Source organism: Mycteria americana, chromosome 4 (assembly GCF_035582795.1).
Source record: "Mycteria americana isolate JAX WOST 10 ecotype Jacksonville Zoo and Gardens chromosome 4, USCA_MyAme_1.0, whole genome shotgun sequence".
In the NCBI taxonomy this organism is placed as follows: domain Eukaryota; kingdom Metazoa; phylum Chordata; class Aves; order Ciconiiformes; family Ciconiidae; genus Mycteria; species Mycteria americana.
This window is the reverse complement of record NC_134368.1, coordinates 58142199-58168225: the sequence shown is the minus strand read 5'-3', so window position 1 is coordinate 58168225 and position 26027 is coordinate 58142199. Positions and strand designations below refer to the sequence as shown.

Genomic DNA, 26027 nt, shown 5'->3' with positions numbered 1-26027 from the left:
ACGCAGCTAACGTCGCAGAAATACCCAGTGGTCCTGAGCCTGTGCAGCAGCTGGAGACAGATGCTAGGGCATATCATCAGGGTAGCCTTTATTGACTGGGGTTACAGAGCATCCCTCGGCCAGAAGCCTCCAAAAGCTCTGGCTGCTCTCCGGGGCACCACAGCAGAGAGCTACCCCCTGCCTCTGCCACGCAAACCTGGGCTGCTGTGGCTCCCGGAGGTGCTGAGCCCAGCCAGCCGTTCTCAGCTCATATGACACAGCTCAGACTTCCAGGATGTAAACTCCCTGCTTTGTGCTTTCCCTTATTTCTAAAGCGTAGGGACAGATGGGAATGCACTCCCTCCTTCCTGTCCTTCATCTGGATGCCTGGGTACCTTTCCTCATTCCTCTTGCAGTGTAGCTGTTCTCTTTCTGTGGATTATCCTGGCCCCACCACCCTTGCGGTGTGTTAATCCCTGAGCACAGCAAACATGCAAATGGCCTGTGATGTTTTTGTGCTGGGGACAGCTATTCTCCTTGCTGATTGCCAGCCAGGCCTCCACTGACACACTGGTTTTCATAGCATGACTATGTAGATAAACAGTTGAGCTTTCCTAAACGTTTCAGAAGCTATTGTGTGTCTCTGTGCATGTAGCTACACATGGACTTCTGCTGCACTCCGCATGGGAGACCGCTTTGCTCACTGAAAGCATATGGTTTCTGCTTTAACCATGGCTCTTCATTTATTGCTGTGGCTTTTCATCCCTTCCCTCTGGTGTTAAAGGCTTCTTCTGCAGAATTTGCTCTCGCTCAGTAAGTGGAACCCCAGCTTTATGCTCCGTGCCTGTGCCGTTTCTTTGCTTTGCAGAATATTGGCAAAGCCATTTGCCTGTTGAGACTATAGCTGAAGCACCTCACCTAGCTTCATCTTTTTATTCAGTCCTTCTACCTGCCTGTGGCTGCTTCTGGTTGGGAAACATCTGCCTCCTAATTTTTTTTCCCCAGTCAGGCTTCCAGCCTTTTTATTCCCTTGCAGAAGGCTCTCCACTGTGTTTGCACACACACTGTGTAGCACCTGGTTGCTCGAACAAATCCGACAAGTGCAAATGTGAAAACTAGATAGTTTCTGAGATATTTAGGGGCAAACCCAATAACTTCGTCCTCTTTTAATATTTGTGTTTCTTTGGGCGAATTCCTGGCTCTGGTTACAAACACCTGAAGAGATCCTTGGCTGAATTTAATCATTCATATCTTAGCAGGTTTCTGCAGGTCTTTGTGATTCCTATCTTCGTACTCTTTTCCTCATAGAGACGGACAAGGAAAACTTGCAGGAATTTGGTTTGTAAAACGCACTGCCAAAAAAAATGGTGGTATATATGCTAGCATAATAGCAAGTAGTGAAGAGGGAATTTAGCAGGCTGGAGGAGTTTTCTAAAGCCCTACTCAACATTTCACATTTTATGATTCTTAATGACAAATGGTGATTGTGAATATTCATGAATTTTTCCCTGGGTTAATGTCATAACCTTTGCAGTAAAAAGGCTGTTTTCACCGGTAATAACTACCTTTCAATTTATTTATGCTTGTTTTTTTTTTTTACAGAGATAGACCCCAAATTAACATTCAAAGTGCAAGAAAGTAATTTTGTGTGTTTGTTTGCTGGGGGGAGGGGAAAATAGATTTTAAGTGTCTATTGTGTTGTGTCTTTTTTGAGACAATGTGGCTCTTCACTTTCAAACTCTTGGGTTTTTATCAGTATTTTTAGAGTGCTGGAAAAGGTGTTTCAATTCAGCTTTACTGAGGAGACAACTCAGCATGTAGTATGCAGAATTTGTTTGTCTTTTTGAGCCCGAAGAATTTGCCTGTCTTTGTTTTTCCTGGTTATTCTAAGCATTAATTCAGTATTTTATCAGTAATTATCTTATATCCTTTCCCTTGGTCAGTATTCCCTCTTCTCCTCCCTTTTTCCTGCCTCTGATTGTATTTGGTGCCTTGCAGCCATTACATCTTACTTCGCTGCACTGAACTGGATGTGCCCTTTATCTGTCCATAAGCTTAATTTATTCAAATCATTTTAAATTTGCTTGCGCTGTGCACCATTTTACACTTATGTGCTATCAGCAAAAAATTCCACTTTAAAAATTATATCCCCTGCAGGCCATTTATATAAAAGTTGAAGAGAAGCGGGTATGGTGCTGAAATTTGGGAGTGCCGCCTTGTTCCTGTCCCTCTAGTCACCCTGAACCATGCCGTTTTGCTGATGCCCTGCTTCTTGTCCCACAGATGATTTTGAAGCCGTTTGCTATTGCGCTTTTTCTATACCGTGCTTTCCTGATTCTACAGATCAATCTCTTTGTGAGGTGCGACACCGCATGAATCTCTTCCATCTGGGTAAATTATGCCCGTCACTTCACTTTTGCCTCTCTGTTGAGGAAAGTACTGAAAGAACTTAAGCACATTTGACAGACAGGCCGTGAATCCAGCTGCCTCCCCTTCCCCGGGCTGGCTGTTCCTACGTGTTGCATAACCCTGTCCCGTATTAGTGTTTCCAATATCCGTTCTGTGGCTGCAGTTAGGATTACTGGAGAGCGGATTCCTAAATCCTCCCTTGATTTAAAAAAGAAAAGTTTGGCTTTTTTTTTTAAGATTATTATTTTAAAAAAGTGAAGCTGGAGTAGCTACCTTCTAGGCATCTCCAGATATACCTTCCTCAGGAAGTTATCAAGCAGCGTTACTAAAGCTTTGCCAATTTCCCTTGCTATTTCCTTCCAACTTCGGAGGCGCAGTTAATCTAAGTCTCGGGTCCTGTCAACTTTTAATAGTTCTAATTAACTAACTACCTGTCCAGATTGGATCATAAAGCCTTTTAACATTTCATTTTTTCCCCCTCAAGAAAATGGATCCTTGTTTCCGGGATGTGACCTTCAGCTTCTGTAAATACTCAGGCAAAGGATATTAATTCAGGCTCATCTGTCACTGACTTCTCAGTCATTCCCTTTTGTGGCCCCCCTGATTCCTTCCCTGGTCCTCTGCTTTTCATATATTAGATGAGAGATCTCCACTGAATTTCTTCACATCCTTGCCATTTTTTAAAAAGCATTTGCTACTCCAGCATTTCCTGCCAGTGTTTATAATTGCTCCATTTTGAACGCAGTGTCATCAGCAGACCTGCTAAGTAATATAATAATAATGCAATAGAGGAAACTGAAACCGTGGTAGGGGCCCGAGTGGTGAACTTGTCTGGAACTGGATATATTGAAGTGGAAGCGGCTCTAGTTTTACAGCGCGTGGCATGAGACCAGAATCTGGCCTTGTACGTGAAATAGCTCATAAATTACCTGAGGCTTTTTAGCACGGCGGAGCGGCGACGCTGCCTCGTGTTAAGAGCTCTAAACAATGTTTTGTAGGGCGTTCGCAAGGAAACCTGAAACTCGCCAGAACACCTTTTGGAGGAAAGCTTATATTTCCTCAGGAAAAAAAAAAAAAATCTGACCTGGTTCTGAAATAAATCCCTTTTTCTTCCTAGAAGGTTACTATTGCTGTATGTCTATGCTAGATTTTTTTGTGGCACTTCCGTACGTTTTTGTGTTTGATTACACGGCTGTGTTTGATTTACTGTGCCACGCTGCATCCCTCTCTCGCTACGGGCTCGAGTCCCCACCTGGTAAACTTTTTCCCTCTACGCGTGAAGGCGTTACGCCAGAGCCCTGCTGCGAGGCTCTCCGTATAGAGGGAGGGCATGGAGGGAGTCGCCTTGGGAGGGATGTTTCTGGCCGTGCAAGCAAGGTGACTCCCGACAGCTCTGTGACCCGGAAAGCACCTTCGAGAGGCAGCTAAAACGTAAACAGGCCCCCGAGCCCGCAGGCGTTGCTCGCCTGCTTTTGCAGATCATTAGGCAGATCAAGAGAGGGCAGAGGTGACATAAAGCTACCGTAGTTTATCTGTGAGGTCTCCGTAGCCTGTTCGAAAGACGGTCTGTACGCGGGTTTGCCAGCTGGCTGCAGAAGGCGCGGCGTCTGTACCAGCGCTTTGCCCTGGAGCAGAGCTGTGTCGGCGCGGGCGAGGGGCGTCGCGGGCCCAGCCATCGCCCCGGCGGGGACGTGTAGGCACAGCAGCTCCTATTTCTGCGCTCCATTTTGGAGGGTACGTACACCTTGTAGCCGGAGTAGAGAATGTTGCTGCAGAAGCTGTTTTAGCTTAGCAGTCGCGGCTCCTTCTACCTTTTTTTTTTTTTTTTATACCTTAATGTCCTAAATCAGATTCTCTGTGTTGCTTAATACCACATCTGGCATTCTTCCCTTCCTTGCCGGTTTATGTACACATTAAATTAGAAAGCAGTCCTGTACCAGATCAAGCTTTGCTTCCTCCGCTTAATGTAATCCACTCTGAGGTCTAGATAATTAAACTCTCCCACTATTGCTGCCATGGTCGTTTACGTGTTTTGCTTCATATATGCTTTACTTCATACCTCCTTCCCGGTCAAGCTGCACACAACACATTCCTTTTAGTACATCTCCAGTGTAGGTATAATCCATATCACTCTGCTACAACCTCGTTTATTCCAGGCTTCATTTTTCAAGATGGGCCAGATTCTCTTTTGGAAACATGACGAAGACTCTGCGGCTACGTTCCTGCCTGCTTCTCCTAACCAACCATTTTGATATGGGGGTTAACCTAGGGGAGAGCCTGGGTTGGACTCAGTGAAGATCAAGGCAGTATGCAGAGAGTGGCCCATGGAGCTTGTCCTCTTATCCTCCTCTTCTTCCACTTCCCAACTTCACTTCTGAGCCCAAAAGGACGTTCTAAAAGGAGAGGCCTAAGTTTGAGCTCAACCTTGGACTCAGACTGCAAGCCAGCTTTTTTTTTTTAAGAAGTAAGTGATTGTCAGGTAAAAGGCTCCGAAGCAAACCGGTGCTCCCTCATCTGGCACTGGCTACCAAACCCCAGTGGCGAGACAAGCCAGCCAGGCTTGAGCCAGGAGCCTTCTGCAGCCGAGCTCTTAGTGCGGCTCTGCCTGGGGTACCCAGCGCCACGCACCCGAGCAGTGTCTGCAGCAAAGCAGAATGGGAGAGATGGACAGAGAGGGGTCCGTGCTCTTGCAAAACGGCTGTCGCTTTTAAATAGCATCCATAAAGAAAATTTTGAAAACTGTGGAGTCAGGCTGTAGACGTTCACCTGTGTAGAGCTCTGCTTTCATCTGTTTTGAGGCCTGGTAAAAGGTGGTCTCATAGTGTGTCCTAAAGGGGTTTGGAACCATTTGTTAGGATGGGCACGCTCTATTAGAGGGCTCTAGAAGTGAAAAAAGAAGGGAGAGAAAAACAGAAATATATCGCCGACACATTGTGCGCAAAGCATGCTTAGCTCTAGCCAAGGTTTTCTCAATTTAAATTCAAAATTGTTCCAATTTTATTTCAAAATAGAAATAAGGTGTTGTACTACTGTACACAGTTGTTTTCCCAGCTAAGCTTTTTCAGTCAGCAAAAGTGTAAATAATGTAAAATGTGATGGCACTTGAGGGAAAAAAAATTGCTGATCCTCTTTGTCATGTTCTGTAGGGGCAATACCACTAAACAGCATTAGAGATTTAAATATGTTGGTATATCTCAGGACATGACTTGCTTCCAACTTATTCTGGGAAAGAAATACAGAAGTTTTTATTTCAGTTGTTTTTAATTTTGCTGTCTGTGAATAAGTCTTTCTGTCACCCAGTGTAGGTGTCTTTTAGTGCCTACAGGGTACTAAATATTGGTATTTATGTTAAAGTGCAAGCATTACATGGTTGTGCTTTTGCACAGCACTTGCTGTTTCTTTCCCACATGGGAAGACATGCTGCTTCATTGGCAGTTTGGTTTTATGAAGGTGGCTAGGGGTCTGTGTAAGCAATAGCAGTGTTTTGCCTCAAGAACTGATACTACTTAGAGGCCAAAATAACAAGAAAAATTCCCTGAGATTTGAGCATATTGTGTTTGGTCAGGATTCCCAAGGAAGGGAGTACTTTGAATGCTGTTTGTGTAGAAATGACATTGCAAGTCTTCTCTGTGCGGCTGACTCGCGCTGGAACTGTAGGTAGACAAGGCATCCACGCCACTGCCTGCCCATTCTCCTGCCCCAGCCTGCCACCGCCGCGGCCAGAAAGACTCAGGAGGGTCCTGGTTGTCTTCTACTACTCAGCTCAATGCTGAGGTTGGAAGAATCAGCTTTTTTCTTTTTTTCTCCAGCTAAAGGGCCTTCTCAAGGAGTCCCCTGTGGCCGCCTTCCCCAGCAGCAGCCAGCCAGCCCATCAGATTGTGGGCTGTGTCCTCCCACCCCTGTTTGGTTGCAGAAGAGAGCCAGCTGCCTCGATACCTTTTTCTCACCGAGCAGGTAAGCGAGTGTTGCTGTTACACTCCCAGCCCCCCTGGGAGGCTGACGAATGAAGCTGTGCTCCGGAGACCTGAACATATAATTTGCAACATGCAATTTGTGTCGCATCATACCTAGCTGGAGCTCTAGTTCCTCAGTACCCAAAATATATCTACAAATAGATCATGCCATGTCAAAAATGAAATGGAAGGTGATAGTAATTGTGGACTATATAATTAGAAACCAGAATCAGAATGTCTAACTAATGGCAACACCTGGAATACCTGCACAAAAAGCTAATCAAAAGTCAACTTGAAATCCAAGGAAGCCTATATACGGCTGTTTCTGCCCCTTTAAAAAACTGCTCAGAATATTGCAAATTACACTTCGATCACACTTCTGCTGGTGTAAACCACGTGGAGTCAATCATAAGACAATAATCTGACTTTTCAAGAAGGTCACAGCCACTTAAATGTACAAAGTTGCACACAGTAGGTTTTTCTAAATGTAGACACCTGCCTATAAAATCATGGTGAATCCAAGTCTAATAAAGTGTGCTTGATGTTACGGAGCCTAAAAGTCTGTCAGAAGTACAGGGGAGGAGGAGGAGGGAGAAGCAGCTTTAGGGCCCTGTAAAAACAAAGCCTTTCTTCTCTCCTTTTAAATATTTCTGCTGAGCCCTGATTGAACATAGGATGAAAAGCCGCTGTCTTGAGATTTGAGGAAAACAAAGGATTTCTGTTTCCACTATTACATTGAAAAGTTCTTTACTGCATGAAAGGTCGTCCCTTCTAAACTTCCTCAGACTTGTGGCTTAGGTTTCAGGGGAACACAGCTGATGGTACCACGGAAATCTATTATCAATAGGATGTGGTATCTCAGAGTAGTCCATGTGGTCAGGAACATTAGTCCTCTATTCTTTATATCAATTTTACGTTGTATCTTGGGTGAAATATTTTGAGAATGAGGTTTTGGCTTTTAAAGTTACTGTGACAGCGTAGAAAGATGGTATGTTTTAACCCAAACTCTCTGTTATTACATGGTAAGAATGGCAGAGTAATGGTCTGAGGTGTTGTACTGAGGCTGGCAGTCACAGTGTCAATATGAGCAATGGGCTCTTCCAGAATTGGGCCCTAAGATTTGATGTTGCTTTTGAGCTGATGTTTCTCTCTGTTATCAGGTTTGTCAAAAACACCCCTAGCATCCATTAGAGTTTGTCATGACAATTGTTTGGAAAAAAAACTTTCAGAAAACATTCTTCTGTCAAAATACAGCATTTTACAAAAATACAAAATGTTTCATGGAAGTGTGTTGGTTTCAATGAAAATTTCTGAGGGAAAATTTCTTAGGGCTAGGCTGGAATTTTTAGGAAAGAAAGAGAAGAGAGAATGACTACCTGGGAAACAGTGTGTCCACCTGGGGCACTGGTGACCCCATATACTGTCCAGCCTGGGTGCAGAGGTGATTTATAGTGCATGTCTGCCTATCTACCTGCCTCTCCCACTTTCTCTCAGCCTTGTCAGAGGTGTTTTGTTGTGTGAATGATTCACCATTCTCCAGTCCAAAGAGTCACTCTGCAGGCCAGTGGTTAGATTCCTGGTATCCACCATAGGGGACAGAGGCCAAAGTCCCAGTAGGGATAAAGGCAGGACAAGGAATTTAAACGCGGCTTTTCCACTCGTAAGCAAGCAAGTTGCCCACCTGGCTATTAGCAGTCCTGTGGGGGATATGTCCAAATGTCCCTCTTAACTTTTTGACTTTTAAAAACATTTCCATTTGACACTGGAATGAAAGTCAGCTCTGAAACTGGGCTTTCCCTCCTGTCTCTGAAACGAAATTGTTGTGTTCCTGACATTACTTCTCATGTACATTGTCCATCAAGTAAAACCAAAATGAGACAGGCTGTAGTCCAGTAGGTGCTAGATCCAGTCATGCACGGTTTGTATGCAGACCTTACTAGCGGTCACGGTGAAGGTTTCATGTGTTTGGGTGAGCAGAGGGGGAAATCGTGCCTACCAAGGAGTATCTTCATTTGTGCTCACGTGCTCTTCTCCATGGTTTGAAGATGGTGCAGGCTCTTCTATGAGGAGTAGCTGCTATCGTGGTGTTTGTAGTAAAAGCCAAAAGTTAGCTTCATTTTGAAGAGAGGAAAGAGAGGGTTGAAGTCAATGCCAGGTTCTGGCTGCTGCTATGTTTGAGTTGTGTAGTATGCTAACAAAAATAATGTTATAATTAACAATGCATAGTTGTGCTTTTGCCCACATTTTCAGGTCAGGAACACCCTCTTGTACTCTCGCTCCATTATGTGTCAAAGTGGAGGGGAGCAGGACTGTGGTCTACTTCCTCCTTGTGTCATTTCATGCTATTTGTTTTTTAAAACAGGTGGGAAGAGACGAGCAGGCTCTTCTTGGGCCCTGCTGTTGTAAGAGGCTGCTCCATGGACAGCTCATACAAGAGCTGTGTTCTCTGCTTTTTCTTCTTCTTCTTACCTTAGGACCCTTCATGGCCAACCACAGCCTATCCTGCAGGAAGTGTTTTCAAGAGAGGCAGGTATCACTGACATCTTCATGATAAACCACTTAATCAAGGACTCACCTTTAGACATTTCCATTGAAGTTGTTTTCAAAGAAAAATATGAAGAGGCAAACTCTGCTCTCCCTGATATGCATATAGATCTGGTGCCACTGTACTGAAGTCAAGAGCTAAAACCAAAATAAGACCAAAATTTTGTCTTCTGGCTCAGAAAGCAAGAGTCAACAAAAGGCCTGATTTGTCGTTGAGGAAAGCCAAGTCAACAGCAAAGGTACATATTAATTTGCTAATTTGATTTAGGACTTGACTAGTGAGGCAAGGTGGCCCCCTAAAGCATTGACTTCAGTCAGCTTGAGCTATTCTTAAAATGATACAAAATATTATTGAAGACAGGCATTGTTCTACCTGCAGAAGGGAGCAGCTTTGGAATGTACTATTACTGCAGTGACTGGGCAGCCTAGTCCCAGGCTGCGATGCAAGTATGATGGATGCTGAAAAAAAACAGAGAATTAGGACAAGTTTTGTCCCAGATACTTTTCCATGTGCAGGGGAGCCATGTAAACTTCAGGCATTAGTTCACAATTACAGCACTTGTAGGAGGTCTTTATTCTCCTGTGTCCAGACATCCAAGCCTAGCAACATGCAGACCTTCCAAGTGTCTAGTCTTGGAAAGCTCAACCACCAAAGAAAGGCATCTTACCAAATGTCCCAGTCTGAATGACAGCCTTTCTCCAAAACCTGTTCGCTCAACCTGCGTGATAAAGTGGATGGAACGATTTGCACAGGCAAATTGCTTGAATGGCTTTGGAATGGAAATAAAAAACTGCTGTCTTGCACGCTGGGTGGTTGAAGCTATGGGTGAACTAATATGCCAGATTTCCTATTGTAACTCCACATGGTAGATATGACCCAGTTTGGGGGGGATAATATAGCAGAGAATTACTTTTTTTATTTACAAATTATTTCTCTGTAGCAACTGTATGAATTTGAACACAATGATATAAGGTTTTTATTCAGTCAAAATAAGAAAAAGACCTATAGGATTAATGTGTTCCAACTAAAAATCTCCAATAATCTGTTATTATAACATTAAAATATTTTAAACAAAATTGGTTATAATATTTTTATGAAAGGCTAGTTTGTGAAGGCAGTAGTTTCCTACCACATGCAATAAAAAGCATTTCACATGCATGAAAAACTAGTGTACCAAATTTCAGGCTATAAATAAGGCAATTGTAAAATGTAAATGCTTAGAAACACTAGCAAAATTCAGCCAACAAAGCAGGGATCAGAAATTTATACCCTCGTTACTGGTAATTACAGTCACATTCTTTACTGAACTGTATTCCCAGCCAACACATAAAAGTGTCCTGATGCATTACCTGCTTAGAACTAAGTCACCCCTAGCACACATGTGCCAGAAAGCGAATCTGCAGCGATGTGGCCATGTTAGCACATGGAGCTCTGCATGCGCTGCTGTAAATGTATCTGTCTACCTTTTAAGCAAAGTAGCTGAAAGCCCCTCAGGGTGTTCTTACGAGATGTAAATTCACTGACTTGGAGACCTCAGCATAAAATTGCTGCTTTTCGTGGATGGCAGTTTAACACTCTCCTTTCCATAAGAAAGTGAGGAAAAAGAAATGCAGTCCCATGGCTGTTTTTATGTACATTCAGCATTTGTCTTTTTTCTTATCCTTTGCCAAAATAAAAGCAGTTTAGGCATCTATAAAAGTAGCCTTTTTTTTTTTTTCCCCCCAGAAATAAGCAATAAATTCTTAATGCCCTTGTGACAGATCAATCTCAACCTGTCAATAATTCATATTTGATACTTGCGCTATTTAAGTTAAGAAGGAATTGTGAGGAAAGATGAGCCTTCTTTTGGGCTCAGATTGACACCTCCTGCCAAGACTGTTAATATGCCTAAGAAAAAAAAAAAATGGCACACACAGGGAGCTTAACTTCATTAGTGGTCTTCTTGGAAGTATTTTGACAATACTGCATGAATCACATGCTTTTTCTTTGAATGGTGTGCACACACACTTGATTAATGCGTCTTAAAAAGTCCAACTAACTGTAGATTCTGACACATAAAAGTACCCATCCAGAGTGGAGCTACCCACATATTTGACTTCAGTGGAACTGTTGCAGTTCCTTCATATCTGAAAATCGGACCCTTTTCAATGTAGAGTGGGGTGCCAAGTGCTATCTGTCCAGTTCTAAGGCCACTAGGCTGTAGCTGTGAAGCAAGACCAAAACACAGGTGCCCTCAGGAAGAGACCTTGTTGCCTGGAAGACTGCTGTGACTTGAGCACCTTCTTCAAGAGTCAGTCATTCAAGTCTTAAATTATTTTTGTAGTAAGGTTGCATTCTTGACGGGACAGCAAGCCCAGGACATGTTACAGAAAACAGTTAGGAAGAAGATACTACCTACCCCATAGCAATCAGATGAGCTAAAGTCCTCACTACTGCTAGCCAAATTCTGGATACTCTCAATTTGGAAAATTGGGTATCTAAGACAAATCACAGAAGTCAAGACCCAAAAGTTTTGCTCATGATCTTTCTAAGCACTTTAAGGCTTAAAAAAGTAAGCATTAAGAATATTTAGTGCATTTAAAGATCTCTGCATGCCTTTCTCAGGTGAATAGACCCACTGTCCCAGCAGTGGTTTTCAACTTTTTCCAGTTTGAACATACCTAAACATTCTCCAGTGGACGGGCAGACACCCTGGGTAGCAGGTGTAAGTTTCCTTACAAAGGGCTTCCTTCTCTCAGTTACTTTTTTCATCCTATTGGAAGTAGTTAATGGAAAACCACCAGTCTTAATGCATTTCAATAAGCTGATTCTCTTTGGGATCTTTAAAGGGCAATGTTAAAACAACCTTGAGTTTTAAAGCATAGTGACACTCTATGTAAAAATGTTCTCCAGGTTTCTTGTATATGTTGCTAGTGCCAAAACAGTCAGCTTTCTTCCATTTAGAAGTTAAAATCCTACTTTTCCTTGTCCAGTTCTACAAATTTGGCTGGGCTCTTCTTTTTATTTTTCATTACCATCTTTTTTTTAATATTTTTTTTTTTTTTTTAAGATGAAGTAAACTATTTCATAGACTTGCTAATTAATGTTGGTTGTCTCCTGTCCTAAGTGCTGTACAAACGTAGTGAAAGAAATGGTCCCTTCCCTGATGATCTAAAACCAGAAGGAGCTGATGGACATGTACTAAAACAGGTCTTGCAGGTCAGTGATGCTGTCAGTAGATTTTGGCTGGTGGGGCTGATTGAACAAGCTAGCAGAGAATTTCACTGATAATGCACAAATTGAAAAAGTTTATTCAGCGCCAGATCGGAGATGTGTACAGAAGCCAGGGAGACCTTCCTCATGATACGCTAAGGGAACAGGTCGCACTCATCGTGTCCTCAGGGCTGTGTATGAACTGCTTCACAAAGCTTAAAGGGTATATCATAAGGCTAGAGAAAGGGTGCAGTCCTGCTTACCCCCCAGGGAATAGGTAAGAAGAAAGCCACCTGAGCCCTCCAGTTATATCACGCATTCTTCCTGATGTGCGGTAAAGTCTTAATTTCTCTGGGCCAGTGTGATCCTGCAGCTGTCTTCCCTGAATTAATCACAGCTGGTTTCTCAACCCAAGCAAACTCTTGTGGAAACTTGCTTCTCTCTCCTGTGAATGCATGCAAGAAAGAAAGTGCTACTTTTTTTACGTAGTCACATTTCAGATTAGGATGTGACTTACGCTTATATCAGCTAGATGATATAAGCACAAGAGACATCATTAACTAGGAGAATCTGTTAATACCCGTAATCAATAAATGGGTACAGGACTGTTTCTTGTATTACAGTCACAAAACGATGCATAGTGTTTGCTAACTGCTGTTCACTTCTAAATACTGCATGTTACTTGCTCATTAATTACTGCCACAGTTTGCAGGAATTATTCCATAATTAATTGGCCTCTAAAACGCTCTGCTGTATCTCTCTCACATTTGGGAAGTGCTACTCGACATCCTATTTTTCATACAAGTTTTTCGTACAAGCTTTGCCAAAGCTCTTTGAACATGTCATCTTGGCAGATAAAAACATGACTTAGGAATGGCTACAAGAAATGAGATAGTGTGAAAAGTTTTAGAAGCAATGAAATATCACTATTAAATGTAAAATTAATGTGGCATTCCTACATCATGAAATCCTTCCTACCAAACTATAAACCAGGCAATACTGTAAAAAGTTTGAATGCAGACTATTTAATAATTTATGTAGTAATTCAGGAACTGGTTCAAGTCTTAGAAAGACTAATTTATTTGAATCCATTTGAACAATACGACTGACATAATAGCATAAATAATAACCTATACAAACCCAGCATCTTCACTAGCATGGATCCCAAAGTAAAGCATCAGTTGTGGAAATGAAGCCACCACTTCAGGCACCTGTGCCAGCTGTATTATAGACCCAGTCTTCCCCACGGCCTCTGGTGAGCCATTTATGAACTGTAGGGATTCAGCATCACAGTTGAGGGGTCGCAGAGAGAGAGGGGCAGGCAGAGATGTAATTATTTATGTGGCACATAGCTCTATGACCTCTAATGACTGAAAATACTGGGAATGATTTTAAGTCTCATTTGAAAAAGCATCACAGATAGTAAATAGCACAATTCCCACTTCACAGGGCTCAGTTTTCAAGAGCCAATCTCATAGTGCCAGTCCACGCAGCACTCAACATGCAGGGCCCCTGGAAAATCTTGACATTAATTTAGGTGCTTACATGGGAGCAGAAATCTTCTGAAAATCTAGTCCCAGCTGTGGGGGGTGGAAGGCCTTTAGGAAATTCCAACCAGTAGCTGGATTGTAAAGCAAGAGATCACACAACAGCCTTGGAGTAAAGCAGTATTACGCACTGTTAATCCACACCCATTATCCAGCCAAAATAAATAAAATAAAAGCTCTTAGTGCATTACACCAATGCAAAGCCCAAGATAATACAGGGGACGTTCTCCCATGAGCCAGAATGCCCCTTCAGCTGAGGTTCTGAGCCCTGACGATCTTGGTACAACCGAGCACACTGAGGAAGAAGTGTCAGGGACAGAAGGGGAGGCAGAATAGGAGAAGTTTCCTACAGACCAGAGGACGGTATCACCCCATCTGTCAGAACCACGCGCACCACAAACTAGTAACTCCTGCCTGCTCTGTGCTGGGAATGACATCCGTGATAACCTGCCTATTGCCTGCTCTGGCAATACCATCTTGCCCAATGTAAACAATGCAACGGCGTTTCATTTTCCTGTGCCTTTCTCCCTAAAAATCCTCTCTCATGAAGCTTTTGAACTGCTCCTCTCTGGCTTTGGTTAGACCAAATGGCAAGTCGAGACCTTTGCTTTTCTACTAAACCCTTTTGGTTTTATCACCTCTGGTCCCCTATCACAGTCTGTTTTGTCTATACACTGAAGCCGTACTCAGAAGGCAAGCTCTTCAAGGAGAACAAAATCTTCCCAGGCACAAATCTCTACAGCGTGTAGTGACGAGGGCTGCAAAGTGCTTCTGTGAAAATGAGCTCCTAAGTCATCCCTGCTATGTAGTAGCCATGGTTGTGGCTTTTTATCTATGTAGTAGCCATGGTTGTGGCTCTTTATTAGAGAAAATTATTCTGATCTACATATTCATTTAAAAAATAGATGTTGGTTGTGGAGATGGAGATCAGTATTGTGGTGGCTCCATTTAGTAGTAACTGAAGACTGATACAATTTGATGTGGTTTGGGTGCCTTGATAAGAGTTGAAGATGAACAGATATGTACAAAACAAAATAAAATTGTAACATAGCTAGCATGTCACCTGTTTTCTGGACTCAGAAGGACTAAATGGGTACTGGAACTGAAGGACCGACCTGTAAAGGTGGCCTCCCAGAATAAAAAGTGATACACATTGCACAGTTAAATATGGTAGAAGATTGTTCGGTTGCATGTTCAGCTCCTGTAAATACATTAGTGTACTTTGATCTCCAGGGTTGCCAGGCCAGCTTCCGCTTTTGTTAAATCAGATGCTTTTTTTGATGAATCTGCAGTGGATGTGGTGGGCTGTTGAGCATTACACCGAGCTAAAACTACTGAGACAAGCAATTGTGGACCATCTAAGCTGAAGAGCATTAACAATTAAGCTTTAGTGGCAGTATTTGATAAAAGAAAGATACATTACCCTAACTTTGCTGAAAGGACTGCTAATGTTGTACAGTATTGGACGTGACTCTGAGGAGAGTACAAATGTGAACTCGGATTAAATGAGTAAAATGTGAAGGAAGTTGGTATTGAATTAAATATGAAGATGGTTGAACTGTAGGTTTAGTCTGGAAGTTAGAGATCTGAATTTTTGCATAGTAACAGAAATTTTACCAGCTATTTGATGAATGTATCATTGCACATGAACATATTTGATTAGAAACTGGTGGCCAACAGTGATCCAGAGCACAAGAGAGAACACAGAAATGTACTGAGGAATGCAGAATCAACTGGCCCGTATTAATACTGTGACAGCAAATACAGCTAAGCTATCAAGATAGTAGAAAGGCTTTCTAGCTCTAATACAAATTCCCAAATTGTTTTGGCACTGAACTCAGAATTGCACAGGCAGATGCATAGGATGACTCTGAACATGATAGGAACGCAAATAGCTGCTTTTGCTGAAACACGGAAATGCTATCCTTAGTACTAAATGGAAAAAAAACATGATTTGGGGAGACATCAGTAAAAAAGTCAAGTGTTGTCAGGTGAGAAAATGAGGTCAAAGTAAAAGAAATGTACTTTCTTCTAATGTTTAAGGAGGCAGAACCAAAGCTGAGTTTCAAACTGGCAGAAAAAATCGAGGGAGATAAAATGATGCAGGAATCTGACTGAGACTGCAGCTAAATCAAAGAGGTAGGAATTAATGATCTACCCTGAGGTATAATACACATGGCGTAGTTTAGGTGGCCCAGCAGAAGCAGCAAATCAAGCTTAGTGAGAGGTTTGGAATCAGGAAAACTGAAAAGCAAATAAAAAAAAAAGGATCAATTTATTGCAGAGGGAGAAAAGTTTATAATAAATGGGAAGCAAGGTATAATGTAAAGTGAATATGTGGGATTAGCTAGATGTATTGTTTTCTTCTTGAGCAATATGACGGAACACTAATATAGCTTCTATATATGGAAGAAGTAGCAGGGCTTTGCAGGACTTTAATGTCTTATCAAAATACAGTTCTCAACCTAGAACTTCAGGTAGCACACTGCAGTTGTCACCCCCACACACCAAAATGATACCAGGGAGACCCAGTTGGAGCAGCTGATACACTGTGCTTTCCTACCAACACACAAACATCTAAACCAAAAGCTGTATCTGTCTAATTATCTGCTATGGCTAGTCTAAATGGTACCCCAAACCGTGCAATTGATGTTACTCGATCCTCTTTGTCCTTAGTCTGCCATACGTGTATGGCACTTGAGGACAAAAATGATTTTAGGTTGAATGGGGAAGTAATCCATTCCCTTCACTGATGTATGTTAACACTGTTAGAGCGTACACGGACCATGCCATGTTCTATTTGATCTACCTGACTTCATCTCAAGTGTTTTAAAGGATGGTCATAGTCAGTGGAGGAAAACATCAAACAAGAAGCTTCAACTGAGATGAGAGTATGACTGAAGGGAAAATGCGGGTTAAAATCGTTGATGCTTTTTACAAATTATAGGAACTGAATCATCTATTCCCTTTTCTCCTACCACCAAACCAAGCAATGTACAACTAGAACCAAGAGAACTGTCCTTTTGAGATAGAAACAGCATGTGATCATTAATATATAGCTTATGTTTTCTATGCTGTATCAAGCCATGTGTCCGCTTTTTCCTGGGTCATAAGCAGCCGCAACCAGGAGACTGATAGCTTCTTAATGAAATGGAAGCATTATGATATCTGACTTTTATCGCTATTACTGAGCCAACACACTTCTTTGCTCGCTAGGTCTATTTCAGAGCCTATGAGATAAACCCTTTTGGGTAAAAAGCACTGGAGGAATTAAGTGGTATTAGAGACATACATGTGTATGCAGATCCTAATGTATTCTAAGGCTCTTCCTAACAATTTAAAAAACCCTTTTAAAAGATACACCCAGTGTATAAAAATGATCCCCAGAAATCCCTTTTTGGGCAGTCCTTAATAGTACCTCTTATGGCAATTCCTCTTCCAAGACAGGGACTGCAAGAGGTGTTAGAAACTTGGTTGCCTTTGACTTAAATGTGTTTAGACTTTCCAGCAATGCAAGAGGTAACGCTCTTTCCCTAGTACCACACACGTACTAGGCACTTCTGTTTGGAGAGGTCTGAATACATTATCCTTAACGAAGAGAGAAAAGGTGAGAGTTTCAGTTCTTTTGCTCCTTTACACCAGATAAAAAGGAAAGAATAAATTAAAGCCACCCTCAGTATCCTGTATCTGGCTGACAGAGATTGCTGGAAGCATGGCAGAGGCCAGCTGTGAGGGTCCCGTTTTCCCTGTGGCAGGTATTGGCAGGGATGGGGCTTGGAGCGGCAAGGGAAGGAAAAAGGCACAGGTCTGGGGAGGATAACCTTGGCATGCCTATGAAGATGCTAGGACTTTCTTAATTACATCACTGACTTCTCCAGCGCCCCAAATCAGGGTGACCTAAAGCTCTAGGACAGCTGCTCACCCTGCAGTAACTCTGATTTTTGTCTTTTTAATTACATTATTGGCATAGTGGATAATCAATTAGAATCACATAAAATAGAGAGGAAACATCCAGGAATTTAAGTTACTTGGAGGAAAGAGAGATTTCATAATTGTAACAATAAATGTGAAATTTAAAGTGCAATATTCTTTTTTAAATTCAGTAAGTGGAAACATAGCAAGAACCAAATGTTGGAAATGTAATCCTGAAAACTCTTGACTTGTTGAATGATATGTTAATGAATTGTGAAAACCTAAAAACTATAGAGAAAATAAACAGTAAACAGAGAAAATTCAACTGAACCAGAGGAAACTGTTAAAATAGGAAAAAGAGTTCTTAGAGGTATTTTTCTGGGACCTGACTACTTTCTCTGACCAGCATATATTTCTGCCTGTTCTTTCTTTCGCTCCCTTTCTCCCTCCTAAATGTTGTAAGTGAGGAATGCATCCGGGTCAATGGAGAGCACACTGTGATTGTACATGAATGGGTGTGAAACTTACTGAAGAGCTGGTGTACAGGCTGGGCTAGAGTAATTGCAATAATCATACGTTACTATTAACATTTTATTCATCTTGGTGGCAAGATTTATTTTGAGGGAAATGTTAGCAGGTGTTTCATGGGGGAAGAAAGTAAGACTTGCATACTAGAGATTCCTGGAGACAGATAATAATGGTTGAGCTTACTTACAACTGGAGGAGACTCTTCCACAGTGACAGAGTGATCTTACGTGTCCACTAGACAGAAGAAAGACCAGTGAGTCAAATCATGTCTGCCTTTCCCTCCCATGGCAATACTCATTTTCTCTCCTTCCATAAAGATTTCTAATCCATCCCAGCTGCATCTGCCTTTTAAGTCCTTCAAAAACCACTTTTTACTGTAATGCTTGAAGAAAACACCTTGCCAAAGGTACCTAGCTTGATTGGTAATTGAGGAGAGATTATTTTATTTATAGTTAAAGAGATTGTACGTAAACCAGACCTAGTAATAACTAAAACTACTTTGATTCACAACTACCCCATTGTGCATAGTTGCTGTGAACATATGACCGTGCTACTATTACTCATATCTTTTCCAGTCTTCCCATTTTCATTGCTTCTCACCTTTGCTAATCATATTGCTTCTTAGATTAAGTCTGCTGTAAATCTGATCAGTATTTGAGTTTTGAGTCTTCTCTGGATCAGTCTTGGATTGTGCTTTGGCAACCTATCCTTTCCCTGCACACTCTCTCTTACAGCTTCTGGTGCATCAGCCTCCTCATTGCGAATGGGTCATTTGGGTGCTATGGGTTGGACTCATCTCACCTGACTTTACCTTTTAGCATATAAATCTGAGTCAAGGGAGATAGACAAGAATCTTTAAGATGCCATTCAGGCCTGTCTGTGACCTGCACTCTAAAGCGAATTATGTTATTGACAGCTCAAGTTTGGTCTCCCCCAGGACCACTGCGCAAGCAAACGGCCATTGTACATACGTAAATGTACATATGTATGTGCATGCATTCATTCTGAAGTTTTCCCTGGGAAGCAAAAATCATTTGGAAACTTCCAGTGTTTTGTTAGGAAAAATGAATGGGTTTATTGAGTCGGATCAAATGCAGAGGAAGGTCAGGTGAACTAACGGTGCTGAAATGATTGCTGTGGGGTGGAGTGGCCAAGGAAGAATATCAGCCAAAGTGAACAGCGAGCTCAATTCTGGAGGCATAGCATGGGTGTATTTAAGCACGGGGTGCTTATATTATCTGTAGACTCTTGTATCACACTGGAATGAGCAGGATGCAGACAGATATTTGAAATACAGATTTGATAACAATAGAAATGAAAGATGAGTAACCCCCAAATTCCTAAATATAAAAAGGACATTTATCATGGCTGCAGCAGGAATTGAACCACAGGAATGTAGATAGAATTATACACAGTGAGGAATTGCATATGGTAGGAAAATGAGGGAGCTTAGTACCCCTGTCAGTGTGTGAAAACATACATTCCTTAAAGGTCCATTTCTTTTACGTACTCTACAGGTCTGCTGTGACTCCATTGTTTTATAGTCACAGCATGGCACGAATGGGAAGCTTGAGTGTTCCTGTTTCATTCAACTTTCTCTTTTGTCCGCAGTCTGCAGCAGGTTTGGCAGTGGTGGGTTTTAGCAGCTGAGATTCTCCAGACAGGAGAAGGAATGATGGGGGGAGCAACAAAAAGCTAATTCTGAGACTGACTATAACAAAGAGGAAGGCTAAAAAGCTCAGTCATTAAAGTCAAAATATTTAGAAGCATTCCCAAGGGATACATTTAATTTCTGATTCAGAACAAGCCTAATGTACCACTTAACCTACAAGTTTACATGAGACTTAAATGATACGCAGTAGGAACTCTCTCCAAAGAGATACAAAGCTCTAAAACTTGCAGCGTGCATTGAATGGTACAGGAAGACATTCATATTTTTGAGGTAAACATATTATTGGTGTTCTTGGTACCTTGCTTTTAAAGATGCAAAAACAATACCTATTTTAGGCAACTATTTATTCACTCATACTAGTGCTTTTACAATAACAGAGACATTTAAAGAATCATAACACCTGCAATTTGTCTAGAAGTACTAAAAGAAAATAATGTATTGTTAAACAAAATGATCAGTGTCTGAGGTCTTTGACAACTGTAAAAAAACCTCTTTCACAGGCAGCACTATTAAATAATTTTTAATTTGCAGTAATAGTGGGGTTCAGGTTCTCTAATGATCCTGTGAAAACATCCGCAAAAATATTGAGAGAACATTTATTTTTTGGCAATACTAATCCTAGGTGACAGACAGTGTTCTCAAGGCTTTTTTTTGTTGACAAAGACAACAATAATACTTCCTCATAAATAGCTGTATAATGACTACAATCTGCAAAATCCAAAGTCATTAAAAAAATCTACATTCAGAGAACACAGTCCTTACTCTCTCTGAAAGACAGTTTCCTTATTATGACTTTTTCCATTTTGATTGAGCCAGATGCCAAGAAATTTCTTTTGGGGTCTATTCTTTAAAAACTGAGAGCAAATTATTAGCAGAAGCCAGCAGCAAAATAACAACAGAGTGCAGTTTGCTATAACAAACTTGAGAAATAATTACCATACCCCTTATGCATCTTTACTTTCTCCTTGTTTTTGCTACTGAAAAGCATGATCATCATTTCCACGCAGATGCCAGGGCACAGCTCCTTACTCGTACCAAGACTTGGTTCAGCACAGCTGCGATGGGGAGCGTGGATTCACACCATCTTAATATGCCAACCGGCAGTCCCTGGGACTGCAGAAGACTGGCACAGCCTCTGGATTAATCTCGACTAGCATAATTTTGCCCTGAGGACATCAAATACTGCTGACCTCTCGTAAGTCTGACCCAAGTCTTGTGATCAGGGCCAAGAAATAAACACCAGTCTCGAATTAGCATTCTTCAGTGCCACAACCCCATTAGAACTGGCATAAACAAAATCAAGAAGCAATACTTTCCCCTTCCCACCTCCCGGCTTCCTCCTAGGATGGCTGTGGCCATAAAACAGAGATCATTAAAGAGGACTTTTGTATTAATGATTGGGTGTACATTACAGTAATCAGATAATGGCTATATCAGCTTTCATTAGAGGTCTCAAGAAACCCATCTTTGCTATGCATGATAAACTAATTTCTTCTAAATGTTTTGACAGCATTGTTGATTAAAGCCTTAATGTTCACTTTATCTATAAGAGCAATTGTTTTTTGGTCAGTTTATTACCTTGTGTAACAGCAAACCTGAGTATTAAATGTGCTTGAGAGGTGTTAAGGAAAACTCTGCATACTGAGTGATCTCTACCCTGAAGTATTTGTATAGCGCTTTTTTTATATCCTTACATACAGTCCAGGTATAAAAGAAATAACCCTGTTACTCGATCTCAATTATCAGCTAAAATGTCTTGGGCCATTAAGTACTGCGAGTAATAAAATAATAACATTAATTAACAATGGGCATTTCTGTCATCCTGCTTAGGATAACACTTTGCACCTTGGAATCAAGTGGATCCAGCAGAAAAGGGATAACAGAGAGAATTTCAAAACCAAAGGTATATTGGTCCTTGTTCAATTGCTCGATAATATCTCCTGGTCTGCCTGTAGCATGTTTTAACAAGATCTCTGTACTCAGGGCCTTGTTTCTTCCATTCCGCAGATGCAGCGTAAAGCATGTGTGTGTTTGCTCAAGGGGGCTAAAGTTACACCCAGAAAGGGCTGAGGCACTAACTGGAACGTGATCGTCATTCAGAGCACGTAGTGAGGTGTGCGGGGAATCGGCTGGCACGCCAGCGAGTGAGTGAGAGGTGAGAGGGCTTTCTCTGGGGGCTCATCCAGGCGGCGCAGCACGGGCTGCCGTCATAACAACGCTCTTGCTGGCAGGAGAGAGCAGCTTAAAATATTTGTGTGACTGCACATTTGGATGGGACTGCACACGTGTGAGAAAGGATAGCTGTCTTGTTGAAACAAGAAAGTTTGCTTATGTCCCTTGTGGTGCCATCTGTGTTTTGTTCTGCCCTGATTTTCCTGATAAATCCTCACAATACAGTTTATCCATTTTTCTTCCTCTGCTCTTACCAGCTTTTTTTTTTGTTTGCTTTTCAATGTGTTCATTCTTGTCCTTCCCAAGTCCAGTAGCTCACATTTTGTCGCCATTCTTGGGACGTAATGTATTCTTCTGACCACTCATTGGCATCTGGGGTATCATTTCCCTTCCCCAACATCCTCTTTCTTGAACGTCTGGGGCCACAGCTGTAAGTAGGTGAATATTGAAAAGCATTCAGCGAACTGGGGTGACGGTCATAAACTGATGGAAACTGGTATTATCTAAACCTCAGCAGTTACCTTTTCTGTGAGATGATACCTGCTGCTGAATGTCCCGCCTTACAAAGGAGGTGCTTAGTTGCAGCCATGTAGATGACAGATACTGTGCTGTCAGTATCCAGCTACTTGTGGCATCTTTTAAACCACCTGATGTGTGGAGCAGCCAGCTGGTCTCCGCACCTGTGCTGCTTTTGGCTGGGGAGGAGTTAATTTTCTTCACAGTAGCTAGTATGGGGCTGTGTTTTGGATTTGTGCTGGAAACAGTGTTGATAACACAGGGATGTTTTCATTATTGCTGAGCAGTGCTTACACGGAGCCAAGGCCTTTTCTGCTCCTCACCCCACCCCACCAGCGAGGAGGCTGGGGGTGCACAAGAAGCTGGGAGGGGACACGGCTGGGACAGCTGACCCCAGCTGACCAAAGGGCTGTTCCACACCATACAGCGTCATGCTCAGCATATAAAGCTGGGGGAAGAAGAAAAGGGGAGGACGTTCAGAGTGATGGCGTTTGTCTTCCCAAGTACCCGTTACGCGTGGTGGAGCCCTGCTTTCCTGGAGATGGCTGAACACCTGCCTGCCCATGGGAAGTAGTGTACGAATTCCTTGGTTTGCTTTGCTTGCGTGCGCGGCTTTTGCTTTACCTATTAAACTGCCTTTATCTCAACCCACAACTTTTCTCACTTTTATTCTTTTTTTCTTTTATTATTTTTTTCTCACTTTTATTCACTTTTATTCTCTCCCCCATCCCACTGGGAGGGGAGTGAGTGAGCGGCTGTGTGGGGCTTAGTTGCTGGCTGGGGTTAAACCACAACAATCCTTTCTAGCGCCCAACGTGGGGCTCGAAGGGTTGAGATAACAACAGCTTTGACTGGAACGTGCTAGATTGAATTTATAGCTCTTATTGCTGTTTAGCTATTAATTGACAAGCTCCTGTACTTGCCATGGGGCTTGCTTGCCTTACTGTATGTTAGAGTCCAGTGCTCGTTCTTAGCTGCTTTTTGCTTTTGCTGCTTGCTGTACTGCTGATCATCTTACTGTGCTGTGCCTGGGAACAGGTTGATAACAGCAACGGCCATGCGCCTGGGCTGGCAGATGGCCAGGGCATCGCTGCTGTTTCTGTGCTGCTGTACTGGTCAGGCTGGAACTGCAGTGTGAACTCGAGTCAAAGGGACTGTGACCTGTGGATGAGTCCACGCGGGAGCAGGATACCTCAAAGTGTCTGTGGCCATGAATAAGTCCACACCAGAGCAGGTACATCTTGAAGTGTCTGTGGCCGTGGTTACATCTGTGCCGCAGCAGGTATACCTCTGAAGGGCTTGTGGCCCAAGGATGAGTCCATGCTGCAACAGATACACCTCGAAGCATCAGTGGCTGTGCATGAGGTCATGCTGGAGCACCTCAAAGTGTGTGGCCATGGATAAGCCCATGACAGAGCAGGTACGCCCCTGGAGGGACTGCAGCCGTGGGTAAGGCCATGTTGGAGCAGGTTTACTTCTGAAGGGACTGCAGCTGTGGGTAAGGCCATGCTGGAGCAGGTCTATCTCTGAAGGCATTGTGGCCCATGGATAAGGCCACGCTGGAACAGGTGCACCTCAAAGTGACTGTGGCTGTGGATAAGTCCATGCCACAGCAGGTACACCCCTGGAGAGACTGTGGCTCGTAGATAAGGCTCCACTTGGAGCAGGTACAACCTTAGGGGACTACAGTCTGTGGGTAAGTCCAAGCCGGAGCAGGGGCAAGGGGAGGAGTTCATTGCAATGTTAAACCCAATGGTCTGGTCCAAAGGGACCAGGGGTGGAGATTGTAATGGAAATACCTTTAAATTGTTGTAACCCGGGATCTGAGTTGCATGTTACAGGTATTACTATAGCAGGAACCACCGGAACCGATGGAGGACAAGCCTTACAAGAAGCAGCGCAAGTGCAGCAGTGACCTGACCTGAGCTGGCTTTGGTGCCCAGTAATTCCACGCAACACAGCACCTCTCCTGTCCTGAGTGACCACCATAACATGGAGCCCAAAGTCATGGACTAAATGAACTCAGTGGACATTTCTGGACATTTTACAGACATTTCACAGAGGTGGTCCATACAGTAAGGGAATGATATCTGTGTATTGTATCTAAGCATGGGAAGGGAGGTGGTGGTTAATGAGGATGTATTGGATAGTGTAGGACCTTAGCATGACGTAAATGGTATGGAATAAGGGGTGGAGAATGTGCTGGGTTTGGCTGGGGTAGAGTTAATTTTCTTCACAGTAGCTAGTATGGGGCTGTGTTTTGGATTTATGCTGGAAAACAGTGCTGGTAACACAGGGCTCTCACCCAGAGCCAAGGCCTTTTCTGCTCCTCACCCCACCCCACCAGCGAGGAGGCTGGGGGTGCACAAGAAGCTGGGAGGGACACGGCTGGGACAGCTGACCCCAGCTGACCAAAGGGATATCCCATACCATATGGTGTCATGCTCAGTATATACAGCTGGGGGAAGAAGAAGGAAAGGGGGGATGTTCCGAGTCATGGCGTTTGTCTTCCTAAGTAACCGTTACATGTGATGGAGTCCTGGAGATGGCCAACCGCCTGCCAGTGGGAAGTAGTGAACGAATTTTGCTTTGCTTGTGTGTGCAGCTTTTGCTTTCCCTATTAAACTGTCTTTATCTCAATCCACGAGTTTTCTCACTTTTGTGATTCTCTCCCCCATCCCGCCGGGGGGGAGTGAGCGAGCGGCTGGGTGGGGCTTAGTTGCCGGATGGGGTTAAACCACGACAGCTCCCCTATTTGTCTGTGGATACCTCTGAAATCAGAGAAAGAAACAAGTTCTGGGGACATTGATGGAGGATCAACAGTACTTCTCTGGGATCATCCATCAGTCCCACAGTGTGCAGCGTGCAGAGTCCCATTTTTATGCCTTCTGACAGTAAAGCTGAGGGCTGATTAACATGACCTCAGGGGATGGTAAGGGAAGTGACCATCCGCTGCCTGCTGGTGCTTATTGCAAGTCAGAATGATGGGCTGTAGAAGGATACGAGTGCTTCTGGCACTGAGACCATCTTTGAGTCATGATTGATTGTCATTCTTCCCAATGAAGCCTTAACCATAAATAATAGTATTGTGTGAAATCAAGTATTTTAAAAACATAAGCTTATTGCAGACAAGCCTGAATCTTTAACAGTGAAAATGTGATAACAGATGAGGGGAGCAAAGCATTTACAAAACTGGATAGTAAAATATACATGTGCCTTTTGTCAGTGTGAGAACTGAGCTGATAACAGAATCTCCAGCTATTTCAATGAGAAGGTGACCAAACCTGTGCAACATCACAACTATAGAGAAAAGACTTTTCTCTAGAGAAAAATCTCACTCAAATTCCCTTCCTATAGAAATCACCTGAAGCAGATAACTATTGTTTCTTTTGTTGTTTTATGACATAGTAAAAACGTTGGGTTTACTTACTATTGAGGTTTCAGATGCTCTTCCAGTCCAACAAAGCCTGGAATATCTTGATGTAGCTATCCTGGGCATCCCAGGGCCAAAGTCAGGGCTCAGTCACTAGTGGTATGAGCTTGATTTTTCATTGGTATAAGCTACCAGAGGTGCTTGATCACAGTGATACGCACATGATGTG

The 26027-nt window shown here is 42.8% G+C and overlaps 1 long non-coding RNA gene across 1 annotated transcript in view; it reads left to right on the top strand.

The window, feature by feature from the left end:
• LOC142408708 (uncharacterized) overlaps nucleotides 1-22710 on the top strand; it is a 79475-nt gene extending 56765 nt beyond the window's left edge. The window contains exons 3-6 of the long non-coding RNA XR_012775384.1: nucleotides 6198-6342; nucleotides 20745-20932; nucleotides 21568-21640; nucleotides 21745-22710. This is a non-coding gene — a long non-coding RNA (uncharacterized LOC142408708). The remainder of the gene's footprint in view (nucleotides 1-6197; nucleotides 6343-20744; nucleotides 20933-21567; nucleotides 21641-21744) is intronic.
• Nucleotides 22711-26027: the final 3317 nt, after the last annotated feature.